This window comes from Stenella coeruleoalba (genome assembly GCF_951394435.1).
Source record: "Stenella coeruleoalba genome assembly, chromosome: 6".
In the NCBI taxonomy this organism is placed as follows: Eukaryota; Metazoa; Chordata; class Mammalia; order Artiodactyla; family Delphinidae; genus Stenella; species Stenella coeruleoalba.
The window spans coordinates 38,701,058-38,717,882 of record NC_137151.1 but is presented as its reverse complement, the minus strand read 5'-3'; the positions used below and the strand labels follow the sequence as shown (position 1 = coordinate 38,717,882).

Sequence of the window (16,825 nt, the reverse complement as noted above, 5' to 3'; positions counted from 1 at the left end):
TTTTCACTGTGGTCACTTTAGATTTTGTGTATATTATCAACTCCCCTTGCCTTAATTTCACACCGAAAAGTATGTGTGTTGGGGGAGATGAAGGGAAAGGATTGTATTACCTTTGTATCAATCATAATGTATTACTTGGTTCTCATATTAGTTTTCTATTGCTGCTGTACCAACTTAACACAAATTTAGTGGCTTAAAACAAAATGAAGTTTTTATTTTACAGTTTTGGAGTTCAGAAGTGTGAAATGGATCTTACTGGGCTAAAATCAAGGTACCAGTAGAAATACGTTCCTTTCTGGGGGCTCTAAGAAAAAATAAATTTTCTTGCCTTTCAAAGCTTTTAGAGGCTGCCTGCATTCCGTGGCTCATGGCCCCTTCCATCTTCAAACCTAGCAGTAGCCAGTTGGGTCTTTCTCATATCACATCATTCTGAGACTGACTCTTCTGCCTCTCTCTTCCATATTTTAGGACACGTGTGATTACTTTGGGCTCACCTTGATAATCCTGGATAGTCTCTGTAATAGAAGGTCAACTGAGTAGCAACCCTAATTATATCTGCTACCATATTTTAATGTCTTTTCAATGTAACCTAATCTATACACAAGTTCTGAGACAGAGGACATGGATATTTTTTGCAGCCCATCATTCTGCCTACCACATTTCTCTATTTTTAAGATTCTTCTTTATAGTCAGCTAAGACAACCTGACTGAGAGCTTAGCTCTGCCACATTCCTGGCACTAGTTCATTCACTAATTGGGAATAATTTGGGCTACGAAATTCTAGTACTTAAAAAACTCAGTCAAATGTCTCGCCATAGAGATCTTAACTTGTTTGACCAAGATCTCACCTTGTAGCCAATTTCTTGCATGGATTTTACTATTTTAATTCTCCCAGTCTTTTTTTTTTTTTTTAACATCTTTATTGGAGTATAATTGCTTTACAATGGTGTGCTAGTTTCTGCTTTATAACAAAGTGAATCAGTTATACATATACATATGTTCCCATATCTCTTCCCTCTTGCATCTCCCTCCCTCCCACCCTCCCTATCCCACCCCTCTAGGTGGTCACAAACCATCTAGCTGATCTCCCCGTGCTATGCGGCTATTTCCCACTAGCTATCTATTTTACGTTTCGTAGTGTATATATGTCCATGCCACTCTCTCACTTTGTCACAGCTTCCCATATCCTTAAGTCCATTCTCTAGTAGGTCTCTGTCTTTATTCCCGTCTTGCCCCTAGGTTCTTCATGACTTCTTTTTTTTTTTTCTTAGATTCCATATATATGTGTTAGCATACAGTATTTGTTTTTCTCTTTCTGACTTACTTCACTCTGTATGACAGACTCTAGGTCTATCCATCTCACTACAAATAACTCAGTATCCTTTCTTTTTATGGCTGAGTAATATTCCATTGTATATATGTGCCACATCTTCTTTATCCATTCATCTGTTGATGGACACTTAGGGTGCTTCCATGTCCTGGCTATTGTAAGTAGAGCAGCAATGAACATTTTGGTACATGACTCTTTTTGAATTATGGTTTTCTCAGGATATATGCCCAGTAGTGGGATTGCTGGGTCATATGGTAGTTCTATTTGTAGTTTTTGAAGGAATCTCCATAGTGTTCTCCATAGTGGCTGTATCAATTTACATTACCACCAAAAGTGCAAGAGTGTTCCCTTTTCTCCACACCCTCTCCAGCATTTATTGTTTCTAGATTTTTTGATGATGGCCATTCTGACCGGTGTGAGATGATATCTCATTGTAGTTTTGATTTGCATTTCTCTAATGATTAGTGATGTTGAGCATCCTTTCATGTGTTTATTGCCAATCTGTATACCTTCTTTGGAGAAATGTCTATTTAGGTCTTCTGTGCATTTTTGGATTGGGTTGTTTGCTTTTTTGATACTGAGCTGCATGAGCTGCTTGTCAATTTTGGAGATTAGTCCTTTGTCGGTTGCTTCATTTGCAAATATTTTCTCCCATTCTGAGGGTTGTCTTTTGGTGTTGTTTATGGTTTCCTTTTCTGTACAAAAGCTTTGAAGTTTCATAAGGTCCCATTTGTTTATTTTGTTTTTATTTCCATTTCTCTAGGAGGTGGGTGAAAAAGGATCTTGCTGTGATTTATGTCATAGAGTGTTCTGCCTATGTTTTCCTCTAAGAGTTTGATAGTGTCTGACCTTACATTTAGGTCTTTATTCCATTTTGAGTTTATTCTTGTGTATGGGGTTAGGGAGTGTTCTAATTTCATACGTTTACATGTACCTGTCCAGTTTTCCCAGCACCACTTATTGAAGAGGTTGTCTTTTCTCCACTGTATATTCTTGCCTCCTTTATCAAAGATAAGGTGACCATATGTACGTGGGTTTATCTCTGGGCTTTCTATACTTTTCCATTGATCTATATTTCTGTTTTTGTGCCAGTACCATACTGTCTTGATTACTGTAGCTTTGTAGTATAGTCTGAAGTCAGGGAGCCTGATTCCTCCAGCTTCTTTTTCTTTCTCAAGATTGGTTTGGCTATTCGGGGTCTTTTGTGTTTCCATACAAATTGAAATTTTTTGTTCTAGTTCTGTGAAAAATGCCAGTGGTAGTTTGATAGGGATTGCATTGAATTTGTGGATTGCTTTGGGTATTAGAGTGATTTTCACAATGTTGATTCTTCCAATCCAAGAACATGGTATATCTCTCCATCTATTTGTATCATCTTTAATTTCTTTCATCAGTGTCTTATAATTTTCTGCATACAGGTGTTTTGTCTCGTTAGGTAGGTTTTTTCCTATTCTTTTTCTTGCAATGGTAAATTGGAATATAATCTTTAAAAATTGTGAATCACTATGTTGTATACCTGAAACTTATAAATCAGCTATACCCTCAATTTAAAAAAAAAGGGGAATTGGCAAATCGATGTATGGTATATCCATAGGAAGGAATATAAACCATAGTTAAAGTAACAAATATACTTCTTCATATACTAACACAAAATGACCCTGAAACATATTATTAACTGTAAAAAAGGAACTTTTAAAAATGTTAAGTACAAAAGTATCCATTTATTAAAACACAACCTAAATTTGTTCAGCTGTATATACAGCAACATATGCTCTGCTCAAAACACTCATGAAACTGTTACTGTTTAAAGAAAGAAACAACTTAGGATCTCAGTAACTTTGCTGATTTGGGCCTTATGATAGAATTTGATCAATGATGGCTATTAGTTCATATCTGGAGGCCAAATAAATTTTGGCCATCACATTACTTTGTTTGTTTGCTTTTTAAATTGAGCAATTATTAAATAAAACATGAGAGTCACATAAAAAAAAAAAAACCCAGAATTACCATCCTCTCTTAAAAATTAGATTTGGCAGCAGTAGATTGAAATTCTGCAAGGCAGGCTGTACCTTCAAGCCCACCACAATATTTATTGATCCTTTTACTCATTTCTATTATCTCTGGCACCTGTACGTTTGTGAGTTCTATGTCTTTGACTGTTTTCATTATCACTATATTTAATATCTAAAAGCCTTGACTTAGTACACTTCCTTGGATGCTAATGTACTGCTAGAACTGATGGCACCTCTGGAAAATGATGAAGTAAACTTTTTCTAGTACTCCCTAATGGGTGTTTTTCTTTTATATATATTAATGACTCCAGCTTCCATCCCAGAGTGCCAGGCACATCAGGGAGTGTCAATGAAAGAATAAATGAATGAAAAAATAGTGAAATCGGTGGCTGTGGAATAGAATAAAGGCAGCTGGTTAGATCTTTGGTCTCACTAGCTAAATGTTATCATTGAACTGAACATCTATAGCTGTGGTTGCATACTCTAGAGCAGTTGGAGTCTTAGGAGATAACCTAATGTGATTAAAGTTTCTTACCTCTCAGTGTGGCAACAGAAGTCTCCTTTGAGTAGCTACTTAGAGAATCATGAGTTCCTGGCTCTTGATGTAAATCAGAACCAATTTGGTAGAAAAACCATAAAAGTGAAATCTACTAGTTAGGTAATCCTGTGTTAAACCTAAATGAGTAGGTCAAAATCCAAGCCCATCATTCCAGTTTTCAAAGATGAGATGAAGAGTTTCTGTTACTTTCTCTCATTCTGGGAAGTCTTTAGGTTTAACTTCAGAAGTAAATGAATTTGAAATAAAGCTGTAGGCTAACATTCCACTGTCTCAGCTGACTCTACAAATCAGTTGAGTACCCTGACAATGGGGGGTGTTTCCCTTCAATTAGATCTAATTGAAAACCCATGTGTCTCTTAATTTGCCTTCGACATTTCCTGTATGTAAGGTATTATTAACTTGGGAAGTGAATATACAGAAAATCAGGACCCATTCATTAAAATTTAAACTTTTATCAGATTCCATTTCTGAATACAGAGAAAGCAACTTAATTAAGTATGTAATTTATGTTTTAACATTTTCATTTGATCTGTCACTTTTTCTTTGAGCTAAATGGCCCCAGCATACACACAGGGAGACCAGCAAGAAAGTGAAGTCTTACTTTTTAATTAGAGAAAATGTGTTAAATGGATATAAAGTAATTTGAATACAGCAGAGACCTCTTAAATCTCTATCAATAAATCTGGAACTGCAGCAGGTCTATCTCTGCAGATAGATTTAGTTAAAGTTGGGTTTGAATTACGACAGTGAAATGAATATGTAACTAATGCAATCAAGTGTCAGTAATTCATGAGAAAGTAATTCCTTAATGTTCATGACTCAATAATTTAAGATTTTTTAAACTTGATAATAGGACCAATGAGGTCTTCTTAGGTGAAAAAATAAGGAAATTCAGTACCTGCTCCAAGTATTGTTATTTCTTGAGTTCATCTAATTTTCCTGCTATTTATTTTGTGGGGAAAAAAAGAGTTGTTTTGGTAATGGTCTGTTTCTATTTGGTGTTTCTGTAGATTCCACACAAAAATTATTTCCTACATAATTAATGATCAGTTTGGTTCTGATTACGTATTAAACATTTAAGTAAAATTTTCAGTCATTCAACTAGTTGGGTCATCATTTATAACACAGATTTATTACATGTGGGGATTTATTTTGAGAAGCAATGATAAGTGTAAAAGGATATAGTCAGGGTTTTATAAATATCCGTTTTGGCTTTGTCTATTTTATAGGCAACATTTTTTTCTAGAGACATTTATTTGAAAATGCTAACCAATCTATATTACCTATGCTACAAAGGGGAAAAATAATTTGGTAAGATATAAAAGGGTAAAAGTGTGTTTTATTTCAACTTGACATTTCACTATATACTCTCTTTGCTAGAAAATGTAAAGAAAGACGAGTAAAATACGTGTGTTTTCATCTCTTTTTACATACTTTTCAGTCACCACTGTTTTTATTTCTCCTTAATCCAGTGTTCCATGTGTTATTAGAGTTCTGTCCAACACTATAAAAGTGTCGTTATTTACATCACTTTTCATATTAGATGTTCAAGAGTCCTTTGAAAAAATTTTAAATGATTTGTATCTGCTAGAGTCTCTTACCTACATGTTTATTTCAGCTACTTAGAAAATTCTAACAGTTTTTCCCTCACTCAGAAATAGTGTTGGCGGGCTTCCCTGGTGGCGCAGTGGTTGGGAGTCCACCTGCCGATGCAGGGGACACGGATTCGTGCCCCAGTCCGGGAAGATCCACATGCCACAGAGTGGCTGGGCCCGTGAGCCATGGCCGCTGAGCCTGTGCATCCAGAGCCTGTGCTCCGCAACGGGAGAGGCCACAACAGTCAGAGGCCTGCATACCGCAAAAAAAAAAAAAAAAAGAAATAATGTTGGCTTTTATCCTTTAAATTGTTATTTAAGTTACATGAAACATGCTGAATTTAGCAATGTGCTTAGAGGGAGAAGAGAAGGTTGTTTAACTTAATCCAAGCTAAATTCCAAGTGCAAAGCACTCCAAGACAATACTGGATTACCCAAGGTAAATAAAAGGTATCGAGTTACCCAGGAGAGTAGCCCTTACAGAAGTTTTAATGTCATTAGTGTTACACCTTGTCTTTATCTAGTCTGGGTTGAAGACCAACAGTAGTTTTCACAAATAGTACAGAAGCCGAAGCTGTCCTCTGTGCACTCTTTCTGTATCCCTAGTACTGTACCATTTCTCACAGTGTGGTCTGTGGCTAACTTGTTTTAGACTGTCTCACCTAGAATTCTTGTTTAAAATGCTTGTTATCAGGTATCCTTCAAGACCCAGTAAATCACTCATCCATGTCCAAGATCAGACCTGGGAACTTTCATTTTAACAAGCTTCTAAGGTGGTTTTTAGACACCCCAAATTTTAGAAACACTTCACACAATCTTCTCTGATAGCTAAAATCTTCTCAGCAAATTTTTAAGCTGTGAGTCAGGATGTAAGCCAGAGGAGTTGGAAATAAATCCTCGGATATGTCAATATCTTTAATTTTGAGATTTGAGTAATGAGGGAGTAATGAAGTAATGATGATGTCAGTGTCACTGAAAAGTTTTTTTTTTTTTTGCGGTACGCGGACCTCTCACCGTTGTGGCCTCTCCCGCTGTGGAGCACAGGCTCCGGAAGCTCAGGCTCAGCGGCCATGGCTCACGGGCCCAGCCGCTCCGCGGCATGTGGGATCCTTCTGGACCAGGGCACAAACCCGTGTCCCCTGCATCGGCAGGTGGACTCTCAACCACTGCACCACCAGGGAAGCCCCTGAAAAGTTTTGATAACGCTCTGCATCCTGAAGAATGACAATACTACACCAATTCTATGTGTCTGAATAAAAAAGTGTCTATGGGTAAAATATGAAGGTACTTAAGTTTTTGACTATATCTCTAGGTTCACCATGTGCTACTACTACTCAAAGGATCCATTGCATCATTTATACTTGTAAATTGCGGACTCATTTACTTTTTCAGGTTAAAAATTAAGTCAGTGCGTTTTCTTTACATTTTGATATTTTGATTTCTGTACTTTATCACTAATTATGAAATATGAGGATTTGATATTTTTTATTAAAATAAATTTAAGGATCAGCATAGAGCTGAACAAAAATTCTCACTCTGTTGTTTATCCCTAAATTAAAATTGATTTAGCAGTATTCTGGTATACAAATTGTATGGGAATGAGCCATCAGAATAGAAATTTTAGGATCTTTCTCCGATTTTTTTTTTACTAATTCCAGTCTTCCTTGGGGTCAGTGCGCTGTACATAGCTTGGATGGGGCTGCTCAAAGGTAGGTTCTGGGAACTGATGAGAGCAGATTAGTCAGTTCTTATCATTACTACTTCATTCCTGAAATCTGCCTTGTTCTGGTAGACGTACTAGGAGAAACAGTTTATCATTCCCTCCTACAGTCAGAGTCTGGTGGCCTTTAATCTTCCAAATCCCAGAGTACCTGAGACCCAGCCCAAAATATCTGCAGGCCATGAAGATATAAAAAAGGAAATTACTCTATCCAGGTCTTTAATCGATTCGTCTATATGACTGTCAGCGGGTTTGTGCACAAGGCCTCAGACAAGAATATTGCTTTCAGCAAACTTAACAAATTAAGTGAGATTGAGATTCAACTTTACAAATATGATTCCAATTTATAGCTATTTGGAGAAAGTATTTTATTCTTAATGCCTCAAAGCCACAAAATATCATAATGAGAATGTTTATTGCTAAATGTGTCAGATTATCATGTGTGTTTGCAGTAAAACATCCTTAATTAAGAAACAGCTTATCAGATGTCAAATCCCAGTGCCACAATTTATTACCTATCTGACTTTTGTAAAGGATTGATGAGGATCAGAATATGCCACCCCAAAATATCCTTCATTGGTGTAAGGATTATTTTGAGCTGAAGGCAGTTGAGGAGCAGCAGGTGAAGGAAGAACTAAAAGGAGAGCATAAGCTTCCCTTTTGTAAAGGAAATTAACATTTATAACGGAAATTTCCATTTGTAAAGATGTCTCTGGCTCCTCTAACAGGGAGGGGGAGGACTCTTAATAACTCTTAACAATGGAGAAGGCACTGATTTAAATCTGCATTACCATCCTTACTAAATAACCCTTGTTTAACATTTTTTTGATAAATTTTCTGGTCTCCTTCCTGTAATTTACCTCCCCTTCTCCAGAAACCCCAAACCCTTTTTGTCTTTGTCTACCCTAAGATGGTATATACGTTAGGGGAACCACTGACCTAACATGCCCACCCTTGCCAGGCATGATAGTTATCTTACAACAGGAAATCCTGGTGAGGAACACGGAACTAACAAGCTACCACCAACTGGAAGAATTAGGGAAGAGTCAAAAGGAGAGAGGAGGTGCCAACCTCTGTGTCCTACCAACCTCCCAGAATCCATCTCTCTGGAACCCGTCTTGGCTGAGTGATGCATGCACCACCAGGAATGACCCTGAGTCAGAATGACTGGCCAGGGACAACCCGGAAACTAACCCCATTACCATAAAACCTGAGACTGCAAGCCACGTGGCAGAGCAGTTCTCCTGGCTTCCCTTGCCCTATTGCTGTCTGCCCAGGCGCCCCTTCACAGTAGAGTCTCTTGCTTTGTCAGCACGTGTGTCTCCTCAGACAGTTCATTTCCGAGTGTTAGACAATGCCCACTCTCGGGCCCTGGAAAGGGTCCCCTTCCTGCAACATATATACCCCTCAAATTCTGACTTTCTCCTTGAATCACACTTCCTTGTGAATTCCTGTGTGTATGCATGCGCTTAAATCTGTTTTTTTCTCTTGTTATCTGTTTTTATCACTTTGATGTCCCAGCCATTGAAATTAGAAAGGTAGAGGAAGAGTTTTCTTTCCTCCCTTATAGTACATTAACATTTCTAAAACTTAGCTTATTAGAATAAAATTTTTATCTATCTCTTAGGGCATGTGTAAGAATTAAGATTGTTACCAAACCAAACTCACGTCAGCTCTCCTGATGTGCAGCAAAGCCAATCTACTGACACCAGGTTGTAGTAAAGGAAAGTACAGCATTTATTGCAGGGTGCCAAGCAAGGAGAACAGGCAGCTCATACTCAAAAGACCCAACTCCCTGATGGCTTTCAGGCAAGGGGACATTTCAGGCAACTTTAGGGCTGAGGGTCCATGATCAGCTCATGGACATTCTTCATTGGTTTGTGATGAGGTAATAGGGTGATGTTTTGGAAACCTTAATCATCAACCTTCTGGTTCCAACCAGTCTGGGGTTTATGTGCTGTGCTGTGGTCAGCATGTAGTCAACATTCTCCACTGGGTGGGCATCTTAGCTTCTGCAAAACAACTCAAAGGTATATGTCAGATTGTTATGTATATCTCTGAGGGGGAATTAGGAGTTCTGTGACTCTGCCTTATCACTGAACTGTTTAAGCTATTATTACTTTTCTTGCTTAACTATTTTTCTTTTGTGTCTGCATTTCTTCACTTCTCTAATTAGTAACTGCTTGAGTCTGCTCTTTGGAACTCAGGAAAGGCCTAAGAGACTAAAGCCTTTTTTCTACAAACAAGAAACAGGGGACACGGAGGGGCTTTTGTACCTGGGACAGGGTCCTGCTCAGTTTCAATTCCCCCTTTTCTTTGATACTCCTCAGTCCTGCAGGGAACAGGGACTGGACAAGAAAGGGAATAAAGTTTTGGACAGAGAGGTTAATCATAAACTAGGTAGGGGAACTCAGCTTTAAGGGGATTTGGTTTCAAAATTGAAATACATCCAAAACTTTTAACAGTACCTAATTGATAAATTAAAGCTTAATATAAAATGGCTATTATTGTTATCATCATTATTAGAGTAATGCAGTGATAACACTTCTCTACCGCAAAATCAGGCTAGGTTGGCGCTTTCATTGGTCTTTTGTTGTAGCTGTCTACACTAAGTGTTAAAAAATATTGGACTGTATGTCTTCTTTATATGTTAGAGTTTAAACTAAGAAATAATTCATCATAGGTAGAATGCTATAAAGTAGTACATGTTAATTTAAAAATTAATCTTATTTATATTTTAATTGAAAGAAACGAATTATGTAGCATCTTTTGAGTGTGTTAATATTTTCAGTGCAGTTCAGGTCATTCCATTTTTCTTGTATTCACCTTGATGTGAGGCATGATTAGATTAGTTTCAGAAAGCAGGCCCAGCAAATTCCCATGAATCTAAGTTATTGACTTGGAATTTTATAAAATTATGCGTTTTAAAAGTGTTGACTGAAAAAAAAATTGCACAAGCCGAGCGTTGTGAGTTAAGTTTTATCTGGGGCAACATGAAGACTATAGCCTGGGAGATGGCAGTTCAGATAGCTCTGAGAAACTTCCCCAAAGAGGTAGAGGGGAGGGTCAGTGTTATACATGACTTTAGTGAAGGGGGGGGTGGGTGGTACCTGCAGTCAAGCACACGTTTTGGCAGAGGCTTGCTGCCAGTCACGAGGAGCACATGTCACCATTAATGACTTTAGTGCTTTTCTGGATACGAGGAGATGCAAGAATTGGGCTCATAAAATCTTCTCCTGAAAATATCTAACTATCTGAAGCCCTGTTCTGCCAGTTTTTCCCAGGGCACAGAGTACCTCAATCCTGATCTCTGCCCTGAACTCCTTTCAGGGGGTCTTGAAGGGGTCAGCAGCTGCAGTGGCTCATGATTTATTCCTTGTAGAGGTAGATGGCAAGTGCCAATTTGTAGTTGGCAAAAGCTAAAAGGGACTCTTAGCTCCATCAATATGGATTGTTCCTTGGGTTAATTTGGGACACTGAACATTTCTAAGAGAGTCAAAATATATATTAGCATATTTCAGTTGCTGAAATATCATATTGTAATGAATATATTCAACTTTATTTCCCCAGTGTTTCTCACATTTAACTACAACTCCATTCATCTCCTATATTCATTTATTTATTTTACAAAATACCTATTAACATCTTGAAGAATGCATTAATCTTGGGTAATAATTTCCTTTACAGAGAGAAAACTGAGAATTTGTTAAATTAAGAGAATTATACAAGGGCACAGTAGTTAATAAATCTGAGGGTGTGTGTGTGTGTGTGTGTGTGTGTGTGTGTGTATTTGGTTCTTAAATTCAATTACATAGCAGGTTCTTCTGTTCTTTATTCACCCAAGTAGCTCTGAGAATGTGAGTCATACAAAGATCATTCAGGAATGTTTAACTAGAACACTCTTAGTAGAATACAGTATAGTTATGAACTGTAGGGGAGGAAGAACTTCTTCTCTACCCTTTTAGATTCAGTGGTTGGGGGAGGAAGGGGGCGTTATGAATTAAACTGACCACAGACAGATTAATAGGAGAAAAGGCATATACAGTTATTAATTTTTAATTTTACATGCATGGGGGCATCACAAAAAGAAGTGAATAGTCAAAGGAGCATTGAGATTTGAGAGCTTGTATACCATCTTATTGGGGAACGGGACAGGCAGAGGGCACTTCCGTGAGAAAAAATTAACAGAAGTGTGGGGGAAGGGCACTTACGGAAACAAAAATGAATTTTTTGAAAGATAATGTGACCTTGGAAAATAGATAAGCTCTATGATAGTTTTTTGACATTTGTTTGGGTTTAGTGGTGACTTCTTTCCTTCTTATCTCCAAGGATAGAATTTTTGGAGAAGGGATTTATGACAACTGAATTCTTTGGGGAGGTTCTGCTTTTAGGAAAATAAGAGATTTCAGCAACTCAAATGCCTTCAGCTCAAAATAATTCCTTTGTCAAAGTGGCATATTTTGGGGTGGCATATCCCTGCATATCCCCAGAGCCCATAGTACATGAATAACAAATTGATACAGTATTAAAAAAAATTTATTAATATTAATCAATAACTATTTGTTGATGGTTCGATTAACTTTGGAACAGTATAATAGACATTGCTAAAGAGACCTTTAGAGTTTAGTGCTAAAAAACTGTTATTTTAACTGCACTATAGTCTCTTCTCTCCTGAGGAAAAAAATGCATTAAATTGATGTAGTCAGTTGTAAATCACATTCTGTATCCTTGACCTGGGTTTAAAGTACTCTGTTTTGCACGTGGAGAGCAGGTGCTTCTGTCCTTTGTAGATGTATATGTGCATGCTGTTTGCCTTTACATTTATTGCTGAAGTTGGTGCCAAAAGAATGTTGATCAATTCTAGTCTGTGCTTGGAATTTACTCCTGTAAATTAAACTTGACAAAATAGGGGTTGTTTGAAAACCGACTGTGTGAATTTTCAAAACCTCTTTTATCTGGCAATGTAGAATAGAAAATTGAACACTGTGTGGCCATCAGTACAGCATATTAACTACAGAATATGTTTGTGAAGGGTGGCTTTGTTTGTAACTACTTTGAGTCTGTAGATTTAGGATCTTATCGAATAGCTGATTTTGTAAAAATCCGGAGGAGATCAAATGGTCCAATAAATTTTCTGTGATTTTTTTTTTTTTTTTTAATATTCTGCATTGGGGTCATCCTTGCTTTGGATTAACTAGGCATATAAAACCTCAGTGGGAGCTGTACAGAATTACAGTATACTATTACAGAAAAAGCTTCATTATTTCTTGACTCACTGTGTGCTCTTGGTAAAACCCACCAGATATAGAAAGATGGTATACAGGCCCTCTGATCTGGTTTGTTAAGAGTTTATATTTGACTGTATCCAAAATGGCCGTCAGTATAATTGAAGAAAAGAGACAGATGTAAGGTCATATAGTTTTAATCAATTGCTAAATCTGCCTGGAGGACAAGAAATACATCTGCCAACATATTACTTTGAATAGAAAACCTTAATAAGTGTTTTTAATAATGGTGAAAAAGTTGTAATGTAATAAAAATACATTTCAAGAAAATAATGTGTGTGAATGAGTGCTTGGTCTTACAAAAGGGAAAGTTTCCACCAATTCCTTAGATGGATTACATAGGCTGCTTTCATCTATGTCAGAAAACACATGGCCAGTTGGGGCAGAAGTGTTTCTATAGCTTTCCACTCTCAAGCAAATATGCCTATATCTAGTCCAGATTGCCTCCTGCCCAATTAAAAATAAACGTAAGCAGTGAGCACAGAGGTATTTGCAGTATGACTGAGCTGTAAATACTGTACAGATTAAAAAAAAAAGTTATGCTAAGTGCTGCTTCCTTAGTATGAATTTCACCTGTGTCCGTCTCCCAACTTTTCTCATTCATGTAGCTACAAAGCCCTTTCATCTCATTGGCTTATCTTCCTGCAATTTTCCTTCTACTGCTTTCTTCCAGAATCAACTCCCTGACTGAAAGGAAGCCTACTGTCTGGAGTCAGCTTCTCCTCTTGCTGGCCATAGGACTTAGAAATAACTGAAGACTTGCTTCGTGGATCAAGATGGAGACTATTTATATGGATAAAGGCTAAAGGTACGTGAAGATGTTTTAAGGCTAACTTAATTATATGTATATATACACCTGATAATGACATTAAGATTGCTTACAGACAAGGAGATGTATATTAAAAATGCCTGAATCAAGATTCTTCTTGGTCTCTCTTTGAAATTATATTTTTTTCCATGGATGAAACAAGTTCTGATCAAGGATTTTTACGTCTGATCAATGTTACCAGTGACCGTTTCCAACTAGAAATGTGAATGCTTGGTTCATAATTAATTTTAATAAAGATTAAGGAATTAGAAGATATCAGAGCAGCATGATGCAAAACAGTTTCTCAGTGAGCTCTCCTCATTCCACCTACATCAATATAACCTAAGATCCTTGGAATGAAGCTCAGAAATTTGCTTTTTATGAAACATCAGCTACTTTGTCCACTAACGTCTGTGACTAACCTGTATAAAGAGTCTAATATGGGCTTTAGAAAAATATAGACCTGAATTAAATTCTGGTTTAGCCATCTACCACTTGTAGAATCTTGGGGCTCATGTAACTTAACTGAGTCTTTAATTTATTACTTGTAAAATAGGAATACTTCCAAAATTTCAGGATTGATTGAGAGAATAAAATGAGATATCATATGTGAAATGGCCAAACAACTTCTTAAAATATTTTATATACTCAGAGGTAATTTAAAATAAAACTCACTTGTATACAGTATATCACTTTCAGCATACTGGAATGGGCCATAGAACTGGGCTCTTATGGTTATATGTGTTTGTCAAATTTTCAAAATTAAGATATTTTTGCCCCAATCAGTTAAGTCCACTTCTCTGTCTGCTATAACTTCTACGGTGTTGCTTGGGTCTGTAGGCGTGTTTAAGATTCAATTAAGGGATGTTGAATTGAGAATACTTTTAGTTTGGGTTGAGTGAGATATAGTTATGCGGTGTGCAGCTGTCTAAGAGTAGCCTTGGCTTCCAGGAATATACCTACCTTCCACTGTGAGGACTCCTTCCAATCAAGACCCAGAAGTGTAGGGCTTGGAGTCATTATGCAATCTGATAATATTCAACAGTAGCAGACACAACTGGAACTGTGTGGGAAGTAGAGATGAAATAAGATCTGAAATGTATGGAACCATAAGCTACTATGTAGACATTTTTTCTTATTATCAAATGCATAAAATTGTAAGCAAAGGATTAGGTTCTTAAAGATGCCAACTAAGAGCCTAAGTTCTGTCAGGAATATATAATTTTAATGCACATGTAATTTTAAATACACAATGCATTATTTTTATTTTTGATAGGAAATCATACACAGTAGAATTTATCACAATTCATGAGTTTGTGAGCCAAAATCTATAATATTATTGTAAGCACAGAGTAAGTCTGTATGGGGATTTGATGCATCCCAACTAATGATGATAATAATAATAATAAATTCAATCAGGTACCCTAGAGGAAAGGTTGAACTACATTTATAGCCTCCTCAGAAAAAAGATATTGTAAAATGATTGTCCCATCCAAAGGCAACCAAAGATTTACAGCAAAAAAAAAAAAAAAAAAAAAGTAGAAAAATGAATCTCGGAAGTATGTTAGAGACAAATAATTCTTTTCTGGATTTTGTGCTTGCAATAAATCATAGTTTTTGTATATTTGTTTTTTATTATATTTCTTTATCCACTCAAAATAACCCTCACATTTATATTTACTTTTTATTTATATTTTTTGTTCTTTAATAAGATCCCATACTTATTTAAGCTTCAAGTCTCAGAAAATCTGGATCTACTTCTACGAGTATCCAACATACATGGTGGTAGAAACTATATTTGTTGTTAATAAACATCATATATAAAATTAAAAAAAAAAACTAGTTCAGAATAATGACTTATATTGTCCAACATTAACATGTAACTAAGCTATAAAAGGACCTGACGAGAATTAAAACATCTCTGTATTTTATTTCAGTTAAAAAATTAATAGAGAGTGGCCAGTTTAAGATAGAATTGGGTGGTAACTGACCTGTCTTTGAAGTTGTAACAACAGGGTCAAAGCAAAGATGACAAAGTAATCACTCACTTAGGATTAACTAGTTATAGGTCAGTGAGTCCACACAAGTGGATACAAATGATAAACTACAACATGGGGAGATGGAGAATAGGAATAAAATAAAAGGGGGACTCAGTTGAGAAGACAGTGTTATCTCCCATTTTAACATTTCCAAATATTACCAAGATTATATCCACAATGAAAACCAGAATTTTCAGAATAAGCCTCACTAAGTTTGTTTTGTTTTTGCCATTGATTTCTTTTTCTCAAGTATCTTTCCCATTGTTCTAAGCTGTTAAACAAAAGTTAGAAATATTTGTTGCATAAGTGGACTTAGAGGTCATTAGATCTTGTGGGAAAAATGCAAGTTCTTAAAAACTACTGAAGTTAGAAGCCAAGGAAATGTTATTGAAAGCTGGCATCAAAGAGCAAAATTGTCTTGGAGATATAACTCAGATCATTGTGGAACCATTAGATACAATTACCTTAGACTCATTGTGACTCTTCTGAGGAGTGATTTTTGAGGAAGACACTGAATCGTGCAGCAATTGGAGTGGGTAACAAAGTGTAATGAGAAGTGAAAGTATGAGCTGCTAGATACCTACTATTAAGAAGTGAATTCTAAAACAACAATACAAATTATGTCACCTTGTTAAAAGCGAATGTGTAAGTGGAGTTAAAACCATTTATTCCTCATTTACGGTTTTCATTCATTTCTAAAGGCCAGATATTTGCATAAATAAAGCTCTTAGCACTTAACATTACTTTGACTCTGATCATTACTTTGACTCTGATCATTACCTGAACTGAATTTTAAGTCTGTCTTATTAATATTTGAGGCTTTTTAAAAAGATACACTTCAATTTTACTTAATTGCAGTAAAACTTTTTCTCAATATTTAGTGGTGGTTATAGTTTTCTGCCATTTGTAAGAAGTTGTAATAGCTTTCTAGTAGAAATAAACAGGAGAAAGTTTGAAACTAAATGTACTACTTTTTTCAAAAGCTCAGAATTGGGTAGCAAAGCTTTGAAGTTTCTAGGTATACAAACTTCATGTACAAAAGAGACTTTAGCACCCTAGGGTAGGAAAATTAATTGCACCTTATAAAGTTTTTCTAGGCCTAAATCGTGGGAGTAAAAATAACACACTGGGGAAATCTAAATATATTCAGATGAGTATGTTAATGGACAACAGGCATTTCAGTTATAAATAATTAGATTTCTAATTGCATTAAAATTCTGGTGATTATTATAGTAAAAAATAATAAAAATAATTATCATGCCACCCATCACTAGGACTGGACCTTTATCACTGCTGTTTAGTCACATTAAAGCTGTATTTTATTTATACATTTAGTTAGGATTTACAGAAAACCCATAATATGCAAAATGCTGTCCTTATAAACTATGATGAAGATGTGAAATATAATTTACAGTCACTACTCCAAGGAGTTTTCAGTATAAGAAGACATGAGGCAATCAATTTAAGTTTTACATGA

The 16,825-nt window shown here is 36.2% G+C and overlaps 1 long non-coding RNA gene across 1 annotated transcript in view; it reads left to right on the top strand.

Annotated features, from left to right (window-relative positions):
* LOC307187983 overlaps nt 1–16,825 on the top strand; it is an 85,074-nt gene that overhangs the window by 31,799 nt on the left and 36,450 nt on the right. Inside the window, exon 2 of the long non-coding RNA XR_013828775.1 lies at nt 13,175–13,309. This is a non-coding gene — a long non-coding RNA (uncharacterized lncRNA). The remainder of the gene's footprint in view (nt 1–13,174; nt 13,310–16,825) is intronic.